At 35.0% G+C, this 17,223-nt stretch overlaps 1 non-coding gene and 2 pseudogenes across 1 annotated transcript; 1 reads left to right on the forward strand and 2 right to left on the reverse strand.

Moving 5' to 3' along the window:
- Positions 1-2,149: 2,149 nt before the first annotated feature.
- Positions 2,150-2,269, reverse strand: LOC138188919 (uncharacterized; annotated as a pseudogene).
- A 4,363-nt stretch (positions 2,270-6,632) lies between these two features.
- Positions 6,633-6,751, forward strand: LOC138188907 (5S ribosomal RNA). Its single transcript, XR_011175746.1, has one exon. It is a non-coding gene; the product is annotated as a 5S ribosomal RNA (ribosomal RNA).
- Positions 6,752-15,323: 8,572 nt separating this feature from the next.
- On the reverse strand, positions 15,324-15,443 carry LOC138188921 (uncharacterized; annotated as a pseudogene).
- Positions 15,444-17,223: the final 1,780 nt, after the last annotated feature.

The raw sequence follows: 17,223 nt of genomic DNA on the forward strand, positions 1-17,223 counted from the left end.
TGTTTAGACCCTTTAATAAGATCGTGTGGTACTTCTCTGATTTGAGTATATATGCGTAATCGTTGTCTTAGTTACAATTAGGATGTCTTTCACTTTGTTAAAGTCTGGTATATTTCGTAGGAATAGCTCGTGTTTATCTGCGTGTATTCGTTTAAAGTGGAATGACTGTGTTTAGAGCCTCTTCGACGAGTTTTACCGTGTCCTTCGTGTCTTGGAGAATGATGTTTATTGGGGGCGGTTTGTCTCTATTTGTGGGGACTGTGACGTTCTTCGTTGTAGAGGCTAGTGGCCTGTCCAGGTTGTGTCTGACTTCTCGATAGCGTTATCGCTGGAGATGGGCCCACTGCGTTGTCCATTTCGCTAGGCTGCGCCAGGGATGTTGAGGCTTTCGTTGGTTATGATATACTTCTCGGTCCATTTATTATTCTCTCTCGGACTTGTGATTTCCCTTCCTGAGGGACCGTATGCCTACTTGCTTTATTTCGTAGGTTTTCGTTCTTCTTCCTTATTATTGTGGATTCTTTTATTGTTATTATTTGCTGGTATTGCTGTGTCCGAGATAGGCTGGACTCTTGTGATTGCAATACGCTGAACCTATTTTTCGTTCGATTGCTGATAATGGGGAGCTATCTACTGAATTTATGGTTTCGTTCTTTTCGCGGTCCGCGTCTCCTGTTGTGCTTTCCTCTTTGCTTACATTTTCCTGGCTACTTTCTGCCCTGTTATTCCCGTTCACCAGGTTTGGCCGACGGTTGAGTTTCCGCGTCTTTTGCGAGCCAAAGCTTGTGTTGCCAAGAAAGTTCTTGATCCATTTTTACTATATTATTCTTTTGGTTGCTCCGTTCATTCTATCTTCTTTCCTTCTCTTATTTTCTTGATGGGTTTTATAGTGAGCATTATTTATCACTTTTCGTTATTGAATATCACTGTATAAATTGACAAACTCACTAACAAGTCTTACGCATGGTATTTTTGGCCAGTGAGGTCGGACCTGCTGGGGGGTTCACAGCACTCTGACAAGAAAGTATGCATTCAGCTCGGTATGAGAGTTAGTTGAAGTAATCAATTTTGTTATTTAATAATATTGAATAAAAAATATTTACGACGTACAATTATGTAGGAGGATAAGAAAGATATGTAAAATCTTGCCTGGCTTCGTTTTCAAGAAAATGGACTGTGAAGTTAAGTAGGGGCAATTTCATAATTGATTTTCGCGAAAAGAAAGCGGAAAATATCATTTTGCATTTTCGACTTCATTTTCGACTTCATTTTCGCCACGCGCAGGGAATCATCGTCCATCGGTTTGTATCACAATTTTCGGCACATGTTGTATCTTTGCATTCTTTCAAACGACATTACGTATCTATAATACTTGTACATTCTCCAATTCCGAATATTGAATACATATAACATTATCGGAAAATATAAACAAAGCAATATATAAGTAAGCGTGTATACGAGAATGATACAACGTATGGTGATAATCGTTTAATGCTAAAAAGATATTTTCTCCATGTATACGACACCATAGCTTATTAACACTTAGCCAACCGCGCCCGCACAGGCTAACAACCTATACGCTGTCCACCGTGCATTTTTCCAAGTAAGGAGGACTAATATTCGCTAATACTTGAAAAACAAAGAAGTCTAAAATTTATTTAAGTGGTCTATTATATGTTGCGGTAATGATTTTGTTTAACGATTTCACATACTCTTTATACGAAATATCAAATTAAAAGTATAAAAAGATATAGGTAAAATTAAAAACATTAAAGATGACTAAAGATAAATGACACGATTTGAACGCGGAGTTAAAAATTCATAATGCATTTTAATATTTTTTTTACAGTGTGGTATTGTTCGACTATAACTTTACTTAGTCACAACTGATAGTGTAACTTTTTCATTAATTTTAAGACCACCAAATTGGCCTATTTTATTACATATTGCGCTTTATAAAAGCAGAAAAAGAGTCGCAATTAATTGGGAACAATTCCCGGTAAACAATAATTGATAACAACAACAAAAGAAAATGCGTTGCTAAAGTCAAAAAAGGAAGATCTCCCCGCGTTCAGTCACTCAACGATGTTCTTCGCAAAGGGGAGATCCGATGGTTCGGATGGCTAAGTGTTAAGAAAAGTGTAAAAACAGCCAACACCACACGGAGTTCCCAGGCGGTCAACCCATCCAAGTACTAACCGTGCCCATCGCTGCTTGACTTTCGTGATCAAACGAGAACGAGTACTTTCAACGCGGTATGAGCGTTAGCTGTAGTAATCAGTTTTGTTATTTCATGTTATCGAATAGACAAAATATTTAATAAAAACGTACGTGTATGTACGAGGATAAATGGTATTTTAGACGTGCATACAGATTTATACAATTTTTCCTGGCTTCGTTTCCCAAACAATGGATTGTGAAGTTCCGTCATGTAGGTACGCGTATACTTAAAAAGTAGCCGAGTCAAGTGGACGGAACTTCATAATTGATTTTCTGGAAAATCAGGCCCTTTCGACCTGCACCATCATAATACTCTAATTTTCTCGCCTATTTCAATTTTCAAACTATTTAGTTTCACTGGACTGCGTATAACTACCAACAGCAAAATACTAACATTCACGGACGATCAAATAAAAAAAGAAATTTGAGGTGAAAAATAAGAAAAGAAACTTTATTTTTCTCACAACAATCCACTTTACAATTTGACTTTCGATCGGATCCGATTACTTTCTTTTGTCATCCCTCAACATCCCCACCGTCCATGCATTTGCTAGGCGTTCGCGACCGTTGCCACGTGCTCTTTCTTCTAGAACCTTCGGTGGAAGGACCGTTGGGATGTTGATGGTTCATTAGGCACTTCAACGATATACATTGTCGCTGAATGGCCGCCACATCTTTATCTCCATCGTCAGTCCATCGGATTTGAAGTATGCCGGTCGTGACACCTTCGACGTAACACAAACACTCTAATCCAGAAACAGCAGTCATATTACTACCAGAGCGTATCAGAAAAATAGAAAAATGACTGCAAGATAAAAGCAAACCCCAGTCAATTAAACCACATTACATTTATAATACGAAAACGGAAACCACCTAATATCCGATTGAATGGCACGCACATAACAAACAACAAACAAAGCAAGTTAAATACTAGGGACTCCACTTAGGCTCATAACTCACACGAAAGCAACATACTAAATCAATTATAGACAAAAGACGGATAAAAAGGAGACAGATGTACTGGCAAACTAGTCGAAACTCTAAACTCAGCATAGAAAATAAATTGAAAATATCGAAAACCAGGATAATAAGGTAAATACACCAGAATCGCTTCTAGAAAATACTCAGAACAGTAGTCAACGCCCCATGGAATATCAGAAACGAGGATATACGCAAGACCTAAAAATACCAATGGTCAAAGAAGAAATCGGCAAGTACTCGAAAAAAAAAAGAAAGAAAGAAAAAAATTGTAAAGTACAAATCAAATAAATAAAAAAAAAAAAAAAAAAAAAAAAAAAATAAGAAAAAGAAATGGATTGCATGTTTGCCAATAAAGTAAGTATTAGTAATCAAACCGATGAAAGCATTGAATAATGCTTGTTACTTGCGAATACCGATACTTAACTCTGCTACGGTCTTCCATTCAACTAAATTATATAATAATATGAAGTTTGAAGAAGAAAGTTATCTTTGCATACAAAGATTCGTTTTTGTTTATTTTATCTTCTAACTAAGGACCGGGCAAATGTAGAAGTACGTTACTATATCCTTCATAATAACTTTCATTGCAAAGAACCGGTACATTCTATTATCGCAAACAAAATTTTGGCATTAGTGAAATTTTTACAAACTCTTATTTTCTCTTTGAAATGTTCCAATGTATTTATAACACTCTCTGCTATTTTTGTTGCAGCTTTCCTACGCGGGCCATATTACCGTCTTATAATATAATTTTGTATCAGTGTTTTTCTCAAATATGTCGGTTTCAAGAGTCGGATAAAATTTTGCTCTATACGTTCAAAAGAATACAGAAGTTCTTCGAGAAAGAAAGAAAGTAGAGCAGTAAGAACAAAGAGACCCGGAGACCGCAGCAGGGTTAAAAAGAACATGAATTTAATTTCTAAATATTTTGGATTCTTGCATCCTGATATTAACCTTCTCCTTAATCTATTTTCATCGTTAAGAAACATTTGAAACACTATTTACAATACAAAGATAAAATACTTTATTTTATATACCACATTGTGAAAATAAAGATAGTTTATTTTTTACTACATATTCAAAATATTTTATTCGTACTGTAGACCAACAACTACTTAAAATAGTATTTAAAAGGAATATTCAGAAATAGAAATAACTTTTAATTATATAAATATCTAACTCATCGGTTTCGTCAGTCTCTGTAAAATACTATTTCCAATCAATTTTACAGTCTCTCACACCAGTAGTGACAAATTTAACCGTTAAAATGAAAAAAGTATCGTAATCAATATTGAAGTAGTCGAGTAATAATGATCTTTCAATGTTTCGAAAATCATATAGAGTAAATAGAAAAATAATTATTTGCTGATAATATTGCTGATAAAATTTACGAGGGAGAGTAGTAATGACTCAATGCGCGAAGAACAATTGACGAAGTTAAAACTCGGAAAAAAAAAAAAATAACAAACAATGAGAAAGTTTCAAATTGTTTTCGACGATTAAGACGAAATTTAGGAATACTTACTGCGGACGATTATGCGATACGAAGCAACTGAAGCGAATGCCGCGACGCGATGTACGACGGAACGAATGCGACTGAATTATCGTACGACGATACGAATGAGTAACGATACACACGCGCGTGTCGATGCTGCTCGCATTTGAAAGACTCCCGCACGAGACGGTTTACTAATCGTTCGCTCACTAAAATGATACTTACCTTCGCGTATGCTTCGAGATACTGTTCACAATTGAAGATTTCGCACTGGACTGTCCACTGATCGTCACGCCTGATGGAACGACTCTGTCTCCACCAACGCTTGCAGCCATGTCCACGAATGCTTCAAGATATTGACTCATCGACGAAGCTAGCACAGAAAAGTATCACTGGTTGTTACGACTCACGAAATGATTTCACCTGCACGAGCGCTTGAAGAGCGCTAAGAGATTGAAACGGTTCTTTAGTCCACGTTTAGAGATTCGAACGCAAGGAAACTGACTCGCTGCTACATGTACACGATTGAACGACTCGAACGAGACTGCCGATACCGTTGTTAGGCTCCAACAACGCTCGAAACGGAGGACCTCAAATACGCACGCTGATTGGTTTTGAAGAAAATCGTCACGCGGCATATTCGCCAGCAAGATGGCGTTTACTGCGTGCATACGTTCCAAGTGCGGGGGAGAATCCTTCGTTGAAAGAGCGTTACCTGGATGAATGCGAGGCATCGATGCAAGTAGGTAAGCGTTAAAATCCCTCAATTATCCTTACAAGAAACTCGTAGCATAGGAAATAAGAAATACTGCTAGGAACGTTGAAGGGAATCGTTTTAGCTATTGGAGTACCCTTCTAAAATAGCGCCTTGACTGCGAAGGCGAGCTACAACGAGCTACAACGAGCTACAACGAGCTACATACTATCCGAAATAAACAATCTAAAGTACAACTATTCTTACGATAAAAAGAGAAGATAGGCAAATAAAATAAAAAAAAAAAAAAAAAAAGAAAAAAATATGTCTAAAAAGACTCAGCTAGCATGTTCCCACAGACAAATCAAATTTTTAGGTAAAAAGAATCTAACTGTATCCCTTCTTTCAAACTGCCTCCAGAGAAAGCTCCCCTCCTCCAAGATGCAGGTATAGCGATACAGAACATCAATAAAAACATGGAGTCTAGTTATTTCATGACATGTAAAACAACGGAAAAACTATAGGTTATCGGCACTCACTTTTCCAAAACACACACACACACACACACACACACACACACACACACACACACACACACACACACACACACACACACACACACACACACACACACACACAACGATCACCTGGGTCGAGAATAATTAAACAGAATTATTATCTCCGAAACAAATAAACTGAAAAATAAAATAGAGCGAGACATATCGCTAAATAAGACAGTCTTCATATTCTCCAATGAAAACACCTCGGATAACCTCAAACAACCAGACACAGAAATAAACTACTTTACAAATTATAACCATCTAAAAATCATTGCCTCTAAATTAAACAATAAAAAATCATCCGCTTTCGACGACGTCCCGAACATTTTGCTCAAACGGTTAACCAACAAAATAAAATGATATTACACAGTGCTCTTTAATAATATTAGCAGCCATCACAAAAGAAAAGAAAATAAAGACCGCTTCTCACACTCAAACCTGCGATATATAAGTCTCCTTTTGAACAAAAAATAACGTAATCCTAAAAAAAGAAAAATCAATTCGGCTCCCTTAACAAACAATTTTTAATAATCTATAATCGAAGCATCGAGAAAGAGAAATGTTTTGGTATTACGCGACCATTATCATGCATCGTATCATTCTCATTTTGGCACACACCTATGTTCCTTTAAACATTCTATTTTTTGACCATGGAAAACAAATAAGAAAACTATTGATTTCAGCCAACGCTCATACCGCGCTGAGTGCACTCGTTCTCGTCCGATCACGAAAGTTAAGCAGCGCCGGGCACGGATAGTACTTGGATGGGTGACCGCCTGGGAACTCCGTGTGGTGTTGGCTTTTTCTTTTTATTTTCCCAATATTTTTTACTTTTCATGACAATGCGTTTTTAATAATCTATAATCGAAGCATCGAGAAAGAGAAATGTTTTGGTCGAACTCTTACAGCTCAGCAAACCGGAAAACTACTATATAATAGCAGGCGACTTTAACGCAAAACATACAAGCTGGAAAAACGAAGTAAACAACACGAGAGGCAACTTCATTAGAAACTGGCTAGACAATAAAAGCATTCACTTCAAAACAATCTTATACAGCTCCGAGCTACCCTCTTACCCAAAAGGAGGCTCATACCTGGACATATGCTTAGCAGATGCGCGACTAAAATTTCAAAACCTACGTCCTTAAAACCTTAGCCTATGACAGTGACCATAACGCCCTAGTATTTCACATAAAAAAGAATTCATCGGACCTCCTAACACTGGAAACACAGACCGAGGCACCCAGGTACAATTACAAAAAGACAGACTGGAAAAAATTCCAAAACATACTCGAACAGAACTGCGACCTAAAGATCTACAACAACGCCAATCTAACTAACAGTCAAATCGACTCATTCCTAGACGAAATAGAAAAACATACACAAATCGCTCTCCAAAAATCCGTGCCAATCGTAAAACAAGAAAATTCATGCAAGCCCTATATCAACAACAAAATAAAAGAACTACAACGAGACAAAAGCTACATACTCTCCAAAGTAAACAATATAAAATTCAACTATTCTTATGACAAAAGAGAAGAATTAGAATTTCTAAAGTACCTTCTATACGAAATAAAAACACAACTGAAACAAGAATTCGCAAGCTCCATAAACCATCACTGGACAAACAAAATAAAAAACATCTCCAAAAACGACACAGCCAACATGTTTCCACAAATAAATCAAATCTTCAGGCCAAAAGGACAAAACCCCATCCCACCTCTCAAATTGCCCGCAGAAAAAGCTTCCCTCATCCAAGAAGCAGGTTTAACGATACGCAACACCACCAGAGACACCGAGGGTAACTTCATAATAACCAAATCAACAGAAAAACTAGACATTATCGGCACCCACTTTTCCAAAACACACACACAAAACGAACACATGGGCCGTGAACAACTAAACAGAATTATCACTGCCGAAACATACAAACTCAGAAACGAAATGGAACAAGACATAACGCTAAACAAAACAGTCAGCACATTCTCAAACGAAAACACCGCAGACAACCCCAAACAACCGGAACCAGAAATAAACTACTTCACAAACTACAATCAACTAAACAAAATATTCTCCAAACTAAACAACAAAAAATCCTCCGGCTTCGACGGCATCCCAAACATCCTACTCAAGCACCTACCGAACAAAATAAAATGGTACTACACAGTACTCTTCAACAATGCACTAAACAACACATATTTCCCCAAAAAATGGAAAAAAGCCAAACTGATAGCGATAACAAAAAAAGATAAAGACGGCTCATCACCCGCAAACCTACGACCCATAAGTCTCCTCCCCAACATAAGCAAGGTATTTGAAATAACCATAAACAACCCCCTCACCTCCTTCTGCTCAAAAAATGATATAATCCCAGAAAATCAATTTGGCTTCCGACACAAACACTCCACAATTCACGCAATAAACAAACTTACGTCGAACATCTGCTGGGCGCTAAACGCAAAACAACGAGTAGCCGCCTGCCTAATAGACCTCGAAAAAGCCTTCGACACAGTCTGGATCCCAGGTCTCATATACAAATTAATCAAGAAAAATTTTCCCAAATACCTAATTAAAATAGTTTGGGACATGATCACAAGCAGAACATTCGTAATGACTGAAGGATCACACACATCCAGCAAAGAATTCTCCATAAAAAACGGTCTGCAACAAGGCACAGTAAACTCCCCGCTACTTTTCAATATTTACAATAGTGATTTACTAAACCTCTTTAATCTCAATACATCCACCCATAAACGCTCCATAGCCTTCGCAGATGACCTAATCATCTACGTAACAGGCCGCAAATCCAAAACAATAAAAATGGGAACTGCAAGAACTTTTTGAGAAAATTAACGATTGTTACAACACATGGAAACTAAAAACCAACACAAGCAAATGCGAAACCATACTGTTTAGACCCAAGTCAAGCGAAATCGGTCCAATAGGAAGGGAACACTGCAGAAAATTTCAGCTAAGGGAAAAAGCAAACGAAGGGGAGCTCATACCGCATAAAAACTGCGTAAAATACCTAGGTATAAACATAGACGATAAATTAAACTATAAGCAGCACATCCAAAGCCAGTAAAGCATTCTGGAGAACAAAAAGATTATTCTACTCCAAACATCTCAACAGTCAAGTAAAAATCCTGTGCTATCATGCACTATCAGATGCTATCAGACCGATGATAACCTACGGCTGCCCAATCTGGTACAACATATCAGCCTCCCAAATGGAAAAAATTCGCAGATTCGGAAGAAAATGCATCAGAGCTTGCATTGAGTACTTACAGATCCGAACACAGCGGATTCAAAAAATATGTGAAAAACAAAACAGTCTATGACCTAGCCAACATTCACCGCATAGACTGTCACATCTTAAAATTAATAAGAAACCACTTCGCGCAAGCTGCAAAGATACAAGATAATAGAATTTCTAGTGCGCGTATAGCCTAAACATGGAAACTTTGCGGAAACTGGAAAAATTCATGGAATTGGAAACCTTGTACTTTTATAATGAATGTTCTAAAAACATTTCAATATTTAACTGTGAAATCTAGAAAACGGTTGTTCTTGCAATATCTGTGGATTAATCCGTAAATGTTTAATTTAATCTGTAAAGTGAAATTTTTATCTGTAAAACCTATAAAACGGTTGTTCTTAGAACATCTGATATTTAATTCTTTAGATTTACGAAATGGATATTAGTAAAATATTGGAAATATGACGACGTTAAGAATATTCGTAGGACTTTCGGGAGAGATGTTCCGAGAATTTCAGTTATTAAGAAAATTTAAGTTTCAAGAACATCTGTAAGACTTAAGATGTGGACGTTGCTAGGACATGCAAAACTTAAGTCTCGCGAACATCTTGGGAATGTTCACAATGGATATAGGATGTTCGGATATAAACTTGACATATTACTACCAGAGCGTATCAGAAAAATAGAAAAATGACTGCAAGATAAAAGCAAACCCCAGTCAATTTAACCACATTACATTTACGGAACCACCTAAAAACGGAAAAACGGAAACCACCTAATATCCGATTGAATGGCACGCACATAACAAACAACAAACAAAGCAAGTTAAATACTAGGGACTCCACTTAGGCTCATAACTCACATGAAAGCAACAGACTAAATCAGTTATAGATAAAATAAAAAAAGAAGAAAAAAGAAAAGAAAAAAAGAAGACAGATGTACTGGCTAACTAGTCGAAACTCTAAACTCAGCATAGAAAATAAATTGAAAATATCGAAAACCAGGATAATAAGGTAAATAAACCAGAATCGCTTCTAGAAAATACTCAGAACAGTAGTGAACGCCCCATGGAATATCATGGGGCGAGGATATACGCAAGACCTAAAAATACCAATGGTCAAAGAAGAAATCGGCAAGTACTTAAAAAAAATACAACTAAAGAACGGCAACACATCCAAACTCATAGAAAGAAGACCGAAAAGAAAACACCCCACTGATCTCGCTACAGAAATAAAATAGTCAAACTGGAAGATGGTATATCCTGCTAGGGGTAGCCATCCACGTGTTATTTTACCAATAAAGCATCACCCTGTATATGATATAGTGTATGTATATAGGATTTCTGAAAATATAACTTATATGTAAGTTATTATTACAAAAATCTTTTTCTATCAACTGAAAATTTCTTATTATTGCAGTTTTCCAACCGAAGACAATTTAGTATTGATCTACAGCCAAATAATGCTAGAACAACATCTGATGAATCCTATCAACAAATTTAACTTAGCGTTGACAAAAATTGCAGAATCATTATTAAACGCAGCATTGTACTGTCACCACAAAATTTCAACAACATTCCTACCAACAGCAGTCAAATTTCATTACGTATTTAATCTACGTGATCTCTGAAACATCTTTCAAGTAAAATTCATTTCAACAAAGCAAGTAATTAAAATGACAAAAGCTTAATTAAAATTAATATGCTTTTTTGCGTAAAGTGTTTGCAAACTGGTGGCGGTATCTCCGAGTAAATGAAAATTAAAGACTCTTCGAACATGTGTGTACTTGACTACGTCGTAAACTGGGTGGGTGGATGCGAATCGCGTTTATTTGATATAAAAAGGGTTTACTCTTTCTTTAAGGTTTGCACACGGTGAGACTGATCCGACTGGAAATCATTTGATCAGATTGTACGTTCACGAAGCAACAAATTCTACCAAATGTCCAAATTGGACAAATTCTGAATGTAAAGAATTAAATAAAAAAAAAAAAAAAACGAAGCAACAAGAGTGTATTCGGATAAGTTAATCAGTGCTGAAGATGAGAAATAGCCTTTCAGCAATTGCTGAAGGAGTCGCTTCGCAAAGATATTTCTGTAAGTTTAAAAAAGTCAGTAGTCAGGCTATAATTATTATAAGTAAAAGAGAAGTAAATAGGTCGTATAGGTTGTTACGTATATTCTTAATTTAATTTTTGATAACGATAAATTTAATAATATCATTTATTATCGCAGGAAATGGACGAAAATATTGTGTTTGCTGGACCAACATATATACAATGTATTGTCATTTTGCGGAAGGAATCGGTGAACCAAACTATATGCCAATAAAAGATTGGCAACAATTGACGAAGTTACTGGATGAAGCTCTGGTTAATTATAACGAACTGGTAATAAGAATTTATATTTAATATATAAATTATATAATATATTATATAAAAAAATATAAATAATATTCAATAATATTCAGTTTTGTCAAATGTTAGAATAAAGCAAATCATAGTCATTGTAAAAATAAACATTCGAAATTATGACAAACAAAATAATGTCACGTTCAGATGAGAAAGACAGTTTCTTATTCCGTTTGCTACAAGGTTCAATTAATATAGGTTAAATTTAGATCTTTTCTTATCGATAATATAAAACATACTTGCTAATTTCGACATATAGATTACACGCTATACATAAACAATATTTACATACGATATTTCGGTACACGAAACATTGTTTTCCACGCAACTTTTTTTTGCTTGCACTCTTCGATTGTAAAAATAGATAACATAAGAACTTGTTTTATATTGTATATAGCAGTACTATTAAAATTTAATGTCTTAATATTAATTTCTAATTCGTGAGTAAGAACCGTGAGTAAGAATTCGTGAGTAAATAAAACACATTTTTATCTGCAGTTCAAATATATGTTTCTTGAATTGAAAATTAATTGATAAAACAAGTTGATAAAACAAAAGCTATATTTATTCTGATTGGAATATTCGAATTTTTTATATATGTTACTATTTCTTTTTTCTAATCGAATATATATATTTTTTACCCCCGAGTAGGTAGCGGCAATGAATGAATGTTTTATTCGAAGATGCTATGTACCAGATTTTGTCAAATAAGTCGTATTCTGCAGTCACCAAGTCAAATCTCTTTCTAACCTTGCGTCTTTCATCGCAGGCTTAGAGGCACTTCTGCAATAATTATTTATAAAATTCCCATAACACCATGCAATTCTAACTTCCTTATCCTTATCTTTAAGAAGAGTTGAGTACCTGTGCGAATTTTCTATAAAAATCACCACACCCTTTCAGACACGAAAAGGTGAAGCATTTACCTATTATGAAAGAAATGTAAAAAGTGAACAATTAACAAAGTAATAGAACAATAAAGGCAATTATACGTCTAGAAAATTTCAACGAGCTAAAAATATATTATCAAGATCAAAATTCTAAACAACGTTCTTCTATACACATAATCGCCGCTCAGTCTTCGTTTCCGAGATATTTAGAAAACATTTCAATTAAATCTAGTTTTCGTTACATTTCATTCTGGCACATGGGTGGTCATAGTTTTACACATCCCGACCTAAATTTGACTTATTGATGCTAATTATCCTCGATATAAGTAGAAAAAGATAAATCAATGAGTTATAGGTTAGATTTAGATTAATATTCGGCCGTGCTGCTGAAGGCCGTGAGGCTACTGGTAACGCTACTATGACTTAATTCTTATTTCATGCGATTTTTTAAGTGTATTTTCGGTGAATTTCTGCTATTTGAAGAATGTGACATAGATGGAGAATAAAAATTAACTGTGAACTTTCATGGATCAAATTTTTTTTAATTAGTTTCAAATTAATATCTACACGTACACATAACGTGTAAGCAATCTCTTTGCATAAAAATTAATCAAAGTCCTTGACATTTTAGGTGTTTCAGATACAATTACGAACAGGTTATTCGATGACTGATTTAAGAGGCGATTTATTTAAGATTTATATTTGAAATCTGGATTGAAAGGAATCGGAATAACTTTCGTGATGATGACTATCGCCGATGAAAAATTTCTGGTACATATAAACGATATGCTCGATTTTGGCGAAATCTCCGAATTATTCGCCGATGATGATTATATGTAAACAAAATACTTTCAATGCAATATTTGGATCGCGATCTATTCCTGTTATGCAAATTATTTTTTCTTCGCGGTAATGACACTTATAACTATAACTATTATGCATTGGCAATCAATCTTACAAAATTTCGTTACGGCGCACTCCTTTGTACAAAAATATAATTTTATATTTATGCTCTTTCCATATAGTTCATTATGAATTATATATAACATATAAAAAGACAATCAAATATTTTCCGTATTAACTTTTGCATAACTGAGTATATCGACCCCATAAAAAGTTCAACCATTTTAGAATTCAACAATTCTTTGTCCTTGAATTTCAAGGTCAGATTTTTTTATTCCATTGTATAGTATTCGTCACGAGGGACAGATCGTGCGTGTGTGCGTGCGTTCTGTTTCTTCTTTTCATAGTTCCTTTTAATTGGTTAATTATATATACAATATATATATATATATATATATATATATATAATCGTGATTTACAACTAGCAGGTCATGCCATCTCTAATAACAAGGGATACCTTTAAAAAACGGAAAAATGACGGGAACAATGTCATTTGTTCAAAATATAGAAGAGTATACTTGCTTACATAATTATGTTCTATCTGAAAATGCAAGAAAAGATATAACAGAGAAGTCATAGCGTGAATTAGCAAATAAGATAAAATGGCCCGGTCAATGATATAGTTTCTTATTATTAGTTTTTAACAGAATAACTCCGTTGTCCGTTGTCACAAAGATCTTTGCATTGATTCTTATTATATTTCCATATAGGTTAGGCATATTACTATATATTGATTGTTTACTTGTTTCAAGTTTTACTATATTTATATATATTTGCTTATTAAAATTCTTTCATCAGGACTGACATGTTCGCGCATATTGGTATTTTCTTTTTGAATCAATCATCCAACAAATTGCATTAAATTTTGATATATATTCTCACTAACGCTGTGCATTGTTCCCTGAGCCTACTTTTGTAATGTCAATCTCTTTATTTTCGTAACTTTCATTCACAAAATGAAAGTGAACTTCAATGTACTTAGACAATTTTTTAGACAAAGCGGACAATGTCATTTTACATTTTCCACTTCATTTTCGCCACGCGCAGGGAATCATCGTCCATCGGTTTGTATCACAATTTTCGGCACATGTTGTATCTTTGCATTCTTTCAAACGACATTACGTATCTATAATACTTGTACATTCTCCAATTCCGAATATTGAATACATATAACATTATCGGAAAATATAAACAAAGCAATATATAAGTAAGCGTGTATACGAGAATGATACAACGTATGGTGATAATCGTTTAATGCTAAAAAGATATTTTCTCCATGTATACGACACCATAGCTTATTAACACTTAGCCAACCGCGCCCGCACAGGCTAACAACCTATACGCTGTCCACCGTGCATTTTTCCAAGTAAGGAGGACTAATATTCGCTAATACTTGAAAAACAAAGAAGTCTAAAATTTATTTAAGTGGTCTATTATATGTTGCGGTAATGATTTTGTTTAACGATTTCACATACTCTTTATACGAAATATCAAATTAAAAGTATAAAAAGATATAGGTAAAATTAAAAACATTAAAGATGACTAAAGATAAATGACACGATTTGAACGCGGAGTTAAAAATTCATAATGCATTTTAATATTTTTTTTACAGTGTGGTATTGTTCGACTATAACTTTACTTAGTCACAACTGATAGTGTAACTTTTTCATTAATTTTAAGACCACCAAATTGGCCTATTTTATTACATATTGCGCTTTATAAAAGCAGAAAAAGAGTCGCAATTAATTGGGAACAATTCCCGGTAAACAATAATTGATAACAACAACAAAAGAAAATGCGTTGCTAAAGTCAAAAAAGGAAGATCTCCCCGCGTTCAGTCACTCAACGATGTTCTTCGCAAAGGGGAGATCCGATGGTTCGGATGGCTAAGTGTTAAGAAAAGTGTAAAAACAGCCAACACCACACGGAGTTCCCAGGCGGTCAACCCATCCAAGTACTAACCGTGCCCATCGCTGCTTGACTTTCGTGATCAAACGAGAACGAGTACTTTCAACGCGGTATGAGCGTTAGCTGTAGTAATCAGTTTTGTTATTTCATGTTATCGAATAGACAAAATATTTAATAAAAACGTACGTGTATGTACGAGGATAAATGGTATTTTAGACGTGCATACAGATTTATACAATTTTTCCTGGCTTCGTTTCCCAAACAATGGATTGTGAAGTTCCGTCATGTAGGTACGCGTATACTTAAAAAGTAGCCGAGTCAAGTGGACGGAACTTCATAATTGATTTTCTGGAAAATCAGGCCCTTTCGACCTGCACCATCATAATACTCTAATTTTCTCGCCTATTTCAATTTTCAAACTATTTAGTTTCACTGGACTGCGTATAACTACCAACAGCAAAATACTAACATTCACGGACGATCAAATAAAAAAAGAAATTTGAGGTGAAAAATAAGAAAAGAAACTTTATTTTTCTCACAACAATCCACTTTACAATTTGACTTTCGATCGGATCCGATTACTTTCTTTTGTCATCCCTCAACATCCCCACCGTCCATGCATTTGCTAGGCGTTCGCGACCGTTGCCACGTGCTCTTTCTTCTAGAACCTTCGGTGGAAGGACCGTTGGGATGTTGATGGTTCATTAGGCACTTCAACGATATACATTGTCGCTGAATGGCCGTCACATCTTTATCTCCATCGTCAGTCCATCGGATTTGAAGTATGCCGGTCGTGACACCTTCGACGTAACACAAACACTCTAATCCAGAAACAGCAGTCATATTACTACCAGAGCGTATCAGAAAAATAGAAAAATGACTGCAAGATAAAAGCAAACCCCAGTCAATTAAACCACATTACATTTATAATACGAAAACGGAAACCACCTAATATCCGATTGAATGGCACGCACATAACAAACAACAAACAAAGCAAGTTAAATACTAGGGACTCCACTTAGGCTCATAACTCACACGAAAGCAACATACTAAATCAATTATAGACAAAAGACGGATAAAAAGGAGACAGATGTACTGGCAAACTAGTCGAAACTCTAAACTCAGCATAGAAAATAAATTGAAAATATCGAAAACCAGGATAATAAGGTAAATACACCAGAATCGCTTCTAGAAAATACTCAGAACAGTAGTCAACGCCCCATGGAATATCAGAAACGAGGATATACGCAAGACCTAAAAATACCAATGGTCAAAGAAGAAATCGGCAAGTACTCGAAAAAAAAAAGAAAGAAAGAAAAAAATTGTAAAGTACAAATCAAATAAATAAAAAAAAAAAAAAAAAAAAAAAAAAAAATAAGAAAAAGAAATGGATTGCATGTTTGCCAATAAAGTAAGTATTAGTAATCAAACCGATGAAAGCATTGAATAATGCTTGTTACTTGCGAATACCGATACTTAACTCTGCTACGGTCTTCCATTCAACTAAATTATATAATAATATGAAGTTTGAAGAAGAAAGTTATCTTTGCATACAAAGATTCGTTTTTGTTTATTTTATCTTCTAACTAAGGACCGGGCAAATGTAGAAGTACGTTACTATATCCTTCATAATAACTTTCATTGCAAAGAACCGGTACATTCTATTATCGCAAACAAAATTTTGGCATTAGTGAAATTTTTACAAACTCTTATTTTCTCTTTGAAATGTTCCAATGTATTTATAACACTCTCTGCTATTTTTGTTGCAGCTTTCCTACGCGGGCCATATTACCGTCTTATAATATAATTTTGTATCAGTGTTTTTCTCAAATATGTCGGTTTCAAGAGTCGGATAAAATTTTGCTCTATACGTTCAAAAGAATACAGAAGTTCTTCGAGAAAGA

This window comes from Bombus flavifrons, chromosome 17, assembly GCF_040668555.2.
Source record: "Bombus flavifrons isolate JBK064 chromosome 17, iyBomFlav1_principal, whole genome shotgun sequence".
Lineage (NCBI taxonomy): Eukaryota > Metazoa > Arthropoda > Insecta > Hymenoptera > Apidae > Bombus > Bombus flavifrons.